This window comes from Lampris incognitus, chromosome 1 (assembly GCF_029633865.1).
Source record: "Lampris incognitus isolate fLamInc1 chromosome 1, fLamInc1.hap2, whole genome shotgun sequence".
NCBI classification, from domain to species: Eukaryota; Metazoa; Chordata; class Actinopteri; order Lampriformes; family Lampridae; genus Lampris; species Lampris incognitus.
In genome coordinates, this window is record NC_079211.1 from 106,357,394 (window position 1) to 106,364,237 (window position 6,844).

A 6,844-nucleotide genomic window follows, 5' to 3' on the forward strand; every position below is an offset into this window, starting at 1 on the left:
CGAATTCGGGGGGCAGCCGGGACGCAAACCCGGGTCTCCCGCACTATGGGCGACTGCGCTAACCAGTCAACTAAAGCAGTGGTTCTCAACCTTTTTGGGGTCCTGGACCCCCTGCGTATTTTTGATCTACCTTGAGGACCCCTCCACCTGATCTTGGGGGAGGGGGGTTGCAATTTGATAGAAACAGTAGAAACTGCATTTTAAATTGCATTATAGCATTTATTCACTCTTTGGGGCAAAAATAAGAGCTTTCAGTTGTAACTTAGATATAGTTAACAAAACAGAATTCTTATGCAGTAACTTTCAGATATATGTAACAAAACAGAATATTTATTCAGTAACTTTCAGATATATGTAACAACAGAATTTTTATGCAGTAACTTTTAACAATGCAAACGGGAGCGAGATCTCTTATTAAAATACAATAAATTACACTTGTGAAACAGATGTAATTAGAGAAAAAAGTCCTGTTACCCTTTATAGTTTAGGTAGATAAAGGTCTCAGTCACATTTGAGTAAAATAATCCTATTTCTATAAATGTCATAGGATCTTTTTTTTAAAGATATTTTATTTTCACGGACCCCTTGCAATTACACCACGGACCACTAGGGGTCCGCGGACCCCCGGTTGAGAAACACTGAACTAAAGGGTCCGACCCGTTAGCCAAGGGCTAGCGAGTCTACACATCAGAGGTCGTTACACTACCCCCCTCCCCTTCGGCAACCGCGGCCCGCGCTTCAGCACATTGTGGCGAACGTAGAAGCAACGACAAAATTAACTTTGCAGCCCCTTTATTGAACTCACACAGAAACAAGAACTTACAGAAATCTGACACAATACACGGTGGTCATCTACTCGAACAACAAAGTTGTTCAGGGTTTCAGTTCCAAGGTTACACAACACAACAGAATGACAACTACAATTACACCACAACAAATAGTAATCACATAAACACATAAAACCATATAAAACACTTACAAAACATTTAATAACAACTGACAATCTGCACGCAGCGCCTGATGGGTAAAACAGGACAATTGGCACAATTCTGACGGGGTAGCAACTTCGCTACAATATCAACTCCCTCACGCCTCCGGACGCACGCCCTCCCGATGGCCTCACGGTCTCACCAGACCACCAATGTAATGAATTCGGTTGGCAACCGGGAACCGCTGCAGCCGGGACACGAACCCGGGCCTCCCGCACCACGGGCGACTGCGCTAACCAGTCAACTAAATGATCCGACCCGCTAGCCAAGGGCTAGCGAGTCTACAAATCTGTGGTTGTTACGATATGTTGAAGGTCTAAGCAAGGAAGACAGAAACCATTACGAATCGAAACTGACGCTAAGCACTGGAGAGAAACTTCCCGATCCGTTCATGCTTGCTGAAGCTCAGTGGACAAGTGACATCACGAAGCTGCCAAACACCGGTTGGAGGGATGTCACTGAACACCTCATAGACACACCAAGTATATTTACGAAAGAATCAATGAAGGCATACAAGTCACTTTGTTGGTGGACATGCCCAAGACTGCTTTTACTATCCGTTATCGAAGGATAAAAAGTTTTGCATCATCAAATCAAAGATAAGCCCTCGTAGTTTAATTGTTTGTATATGTGTATAAATAAGGAATTTTACCAAGACTACCTCGTCGACTACTGTCGTTTTCTTTCCAAACTGCAAAGTCGCCATATTTTGCTTCACTGCAAACATTTCTTTGGCTTTGAACTTGGTAATAATATGCATAATCTCTAGAACGTTGCATTTCACCACAATCATTCTTTACCAAACAAATAGACCATCTTCAGTGGGAAAATGTTTGACACAGAATGGGCATATTGTGGTGGACACGTATTGGGGACAGAATTCAACCCAGGAACTAAGGGTTAAGTCATGGTTGCCCTGGCAGGTTAACGCAGGGTTAAGTTATGGTTGTCCAGCCAGTTTTCTGGTTTTTCTTGCCACCTCCGCTCAGTCGAGCTGTGGGTTTTGTTTGTCTCGCTGATTTACCGTGGATTAAAGAAAGTTGCCTACACGGCTAAAGTGTGAACCTACGGTCTTCTCCGTTACTTCGGCTCTACACTGGTGACCCCGACGTCGGTTTTCGGATAAGTTTTCTGAAACCACACACATTATGGCTACGAACGCCGTTGCAATTAAACTGCCGGAGTTTTGGGAGTCTTCCGCGGCTACATGGTTCGCGCAGGCTGAGGCACAGTTCGCGCTCAGAGACATAACAGCAGACGAGACCAGGTACTACTACGTAGTGGCAGCGCTGGGGTGCGATACGGCTTCCAGGATAAGCGGTTTCATAACCAACCCACCGGCCGATGGTAAATACGCCGCACTTAAACATCTCCTCCTTGAAACTTTTGAACTGTCAGCAACGGAGAGAGCACGTCGCCTCTTCGCAATTCAGGGCTTGGGAGATGGCAAACCATCGGAGCTAATGAGCAGGATGTTAAACCTACTGGGTCAAGAAAAGCCATGTTTCCTGTTTATGGAGCTGTTTCTGCGCAACATGCCGCCCCACGTCCAGACTGCGCTCGCTAACTCCACCATCACTGATCCCCGTGAGCTGGCAAAGGAGGCTGACCGATTCTTCGTCGCTACACAACGTTCCTCCCATGCCGGGGTGCTGGCTCCTACCTTCACTGGCCCCCCGCCGACATCGCGGGCGTGGCCCGACGGTGGCGCCACAGCATCAGACCGCTACAAGCCCTCTGGACTCTGTATGTACCACGCTCGATTTGGTGCGAAAGCTAAACGGTGCCGTTCCCCCTGCAACTACAGGCCGACGGGAAACGAGAGGGCCAACACTCAGTAGTGGCCATGAGTGTTGGCGATACGAGCAGGCTACTCTTCATCCTCGACACCATCTCCGGTCGGCGATTTCTTTGTGACACGGGCGCACAGAGAAGCGTGCTCCCTGCTACTGACGTCGACATCATGGGCGGGGAGCGGGGCCCCCAGTTGGCGACGGCTGACGGCAGCCCTATCCACACCTACGGCGTGCGGTCTGTAGAACTGTGTTTTGGTGGACAACGTTTCACGTGGGAGTTCGTCATGGCCAATGTAACGCTTCCCCTCCTCGGAGCTGATTTTTTGTGCGCTTACGGTTTGCTAGTGGACATTCAGAACAGCCGTCTGGTCGATGCCTTAACCTTCTCCTCCTTCGCATGTACGCGGAGGGAAGCGGCCTATGCAGGTCTAGCCAACTCTCTCTCAGAGGCAGACAAGTTCACCCGCCTCCTCGCTGAGTTCCCTGACCTCACCCAGCCTACCTTCTCTGCACCCACCGCTAAGCATGGGGTGGAGCATCACATTGCTACGAAGGGGCCCCCGGTCTACGCCAGAGCCAGGCGTCTCGACCCCGCCAAACTCGCCATTGCCAAGTCTGAGTTCGAGCACCTGGAACGCATGGGGATCATCCGCCGCTCTGACAGCCCGTGGGCGTCCCCACTCCACATCGTCGCTAAGCCTGATGGAGGTTGGCGCCCATGCGGGGACTACCGCCGACTAAATGACGCCACCACGCCTGACCGCTATCCTGTCCCGCATATCCAGGACTTTTCTGCAAACCTGTCTGGCAAATGCGTCTTCTCAAAAGTCGACCTGGTCCGTGGTTATCATCAAGTTCCCGTGCACCCCTCAGACATCCCCAAGACAGCGGTGACAACCCCATTCGGCCTATTTGAATTCCTACGAATGCCATTTGGACTCAAAAACGCGGCCCAGTCCTTTCAGCGGCTGATGGATTCAGTGCTCCGTGGCCTTGATTTCATCTTCGTCTATTTGGACGACATACTCATCGCCAGCGCCTCCAAGGAAGAACACCTGTCCCATCTTCATGCCCTCTTCACACGCCTCAGCCAGCATGGGCTGATCGTCAACCCGGCGAAGTGCCGGTTCGGGCTGACAGCCATTGATTTCCTCGGGCACCGCATCACTGGGGACGGGGCAGTCCCCCTGCCCTCAAAGGTGGAAGCGGTGGCGGCCTTTCCGCGCCCCCAAACAGCTCGTGCGCTCAGGGAGTTCATCGGGATGGTGACATTCTACCACCGCTTCATTCCTCGAGCCGCCTTTATCATCCGGCCACTGTACGAGGCGCTGAAAGGCATGTCCCCCAACCAGGCGGTCGACTGGACAGCAGAGCGGGACCGTGCGTTCACCGAGACTAAAGCTGCGCTCTCCCAGGCTACCCTGCTAGCGCATCCTTCACCTACAGCGCCTATTTCCATAACCACGGATGCATCGGACTATGCTGTTGGTGCGGTTCACGAACAGTGGGTGGGGGGGGCTTGGCAGCCTTTGGCCTTTTTCAGTCGCCAGCTTACACCCCGAGAGCGCAAGTATAGTACTTTTGACAGGGAACTCCTCGGTCTCTGGCTCGCCGTCCGGCATTTCCGTTTCCTGCTAGAGGGCCGCGAGTTTACTGCGTATGTGGACCACAAGCCCCTCACGTTTGCCATGTCCAAGACGGCCGAGCCATGGTCCGCTCGCCAGCAGCGACAACTCTCCTACATTTCGGAATTCACTACCGACATCCAGCACGTCGCTGGTAAGTCTAACCAGGTAGCTGACTGCCTGTCTAGGGCAGTGATTGGAGCGGTCCACCTAGGCCTTGACTATGCACAGATGGCTGCGGACCAGGCCACGGACCCGAGCATCCTCCGTCTCCGGGCCTCCGACACGGGGCTCCGCCTGCAGGACGTTCCTTTCAGCGACACAGGTGTCACCCTCCTGTGTGACGTCTCCACAGGACAGCCCAGGCCCATCGTCCCGCACAGCTGGAGACGCCCCGTATTTGAAGCTGTGCACGGCCTCTCTCATCCAGGCGGTAAGCCATCCGTGCGCCTGACCTCTGCTAAGTTTGTGTGGGAGGGACTTAAGAGAGACGTGAAAGCGTGGGCCGACTCGTGTGTTGCCTGTCAGCGGGCTAAGATACACCGCCACATTAAGGCGCCCCTGGAACGCTTCGCAGTGCCGGAGAGACGATTTGACCATGTCCACGTCGACCTGGTTGGTCCCCTACCCCCCTCCCATGGGTTCACCTACCTCTTCACTGTGGTGGACAGGACTACGCGCTGGCCTGAAGCTGTTCCCCTGGCATCCACGACGTCTGCTGATGTGGCCCGGGCTTTTATTGGGTCGTGGGTCTCACGTTTCGGTACGCCTTCCGACCTTTCATCTGACCGTGGGCCACAGTTTACCTCAGAGCTATGGAATGCTGTGGGTGAGGCTCTGGGCGTCAAGCTTCATCGCACTACCGCCTACCACCCTCAGGCGAACGGCCTATGTGAGCGCTTCCACCGGTCCATGAAGGCTGCGCTTCGGGCTACTCTCAAGGACTGCAACTGGGTTGACAAGCTCCCATGGGTCATGCTGGGCCTGCGGACCGCCCCGAAGGAAGACCTACAAGCCTCCTCTGCGGAGCTGGTGTACGGCACGCCGCTGCGAGTCCCAGGCGATTTCATGCCCAATGCAACGCGTCCCTGGTCAGCTGTGGACCAACGAGCCTCCTTGCTGGACGGGGTCAGAGCTTTCACACCCGTCCCTACCGCCCAACACGGCGCTCCGGTGTCCCAGGTGCCCCCAGGTCTGCAGTCAGCGGACTACGTGTTCATCCGTCACGACGCACACCGCCCCCCTCTGCAACCCCCTTATGACGGCCCCTTCCGCGTCCTGGAACGGGGAACTAAGCACCTGGTGGTGGATTTTGGGGGCACGGCCGAGCATGTTTCAGTGGACCGAGTTAAACCCGCACACCTGGACTTGACGCAGCCGTTGGAGTTAGCCCAACCTCCTCGTCGCGGTCGTCCCCCGGCTCCGCCTCCTCCCCCCGTGGAGGCCCGAGCTGCCTCTTCTGCTCCTCAGGCCGACCTCCACAGGCCCGCGTCAATGCCTCCCACAGACACTCCGGCCCCTGTTATCCGGAGCCGCCGCGGACGGCCTATCGTCCACCCGCGCCTGCCTGACTTCGATTACTAGGGCGAATTCTGGGGGGGCTCATGTGGTGGACACGTATTGGGGACAGAATTCAACCCAGGAACTAAGGGTTAAGTCATGGTTGCCCTGGCAGGTTAACGCAGGGTTAAGTTATGGTTGTCCAGCCAGTTTTCTGGTTTTTCTTGCCACCTCCGCTCAGTCGAGCTGTGGGTTTTGTTTGTCTCGCTGATTTACCGTGGATTAAAGAAAGTTGCCTACACGGCTAAAGTGTGAACCTACGGTCTTCTCCGTTACTTCGGCTCTACAATATAACTTCAACGCAACCTTTACCACAGCACCTACAATTAGCAACACTATCTGGGGAAATACCAATGAATGAATTTTCTGTTGAAATCACGAAGCCAGAATCCCAAAGCAAAAAAATCGCCATGCTTCTCAGACCTTCATGTACTATGGGCATTCAAGGCAAGCTTTTCACGACCACAACCCCACCTTGTTTGCTCTGATGTAAATTTGAAGCTTTCTGGGTAGCAGATTCTCCTAACTAGTGACTGAGAGGGAAAGTCGGCATTTGTATGACAACATGCCTTCATTACAGAGGCAGATATTCTGGCTGCCTTGTGAGAAAACCAACTCCGTGAGGATGCTTGCTTCCCGGCGTCATTTTCAACCATCTCTACCAGCTCTTTAGTAACGTTTATCTCTATTTTTCTCACAATGCTTCAACAGATCACTGAAATTTAGGTGTAAGGTATCTGGGTCAGTCAGTTCTGTCATACAGTTGGATAATTTCTTGGCATTGGGCAGTACTAGTCAGAATAAGGTGACACAATTTGCAGAATTCCTGGCTTGCAGTTGTTCTTGTTGTTTTTTTCATATAAATTATGGACGT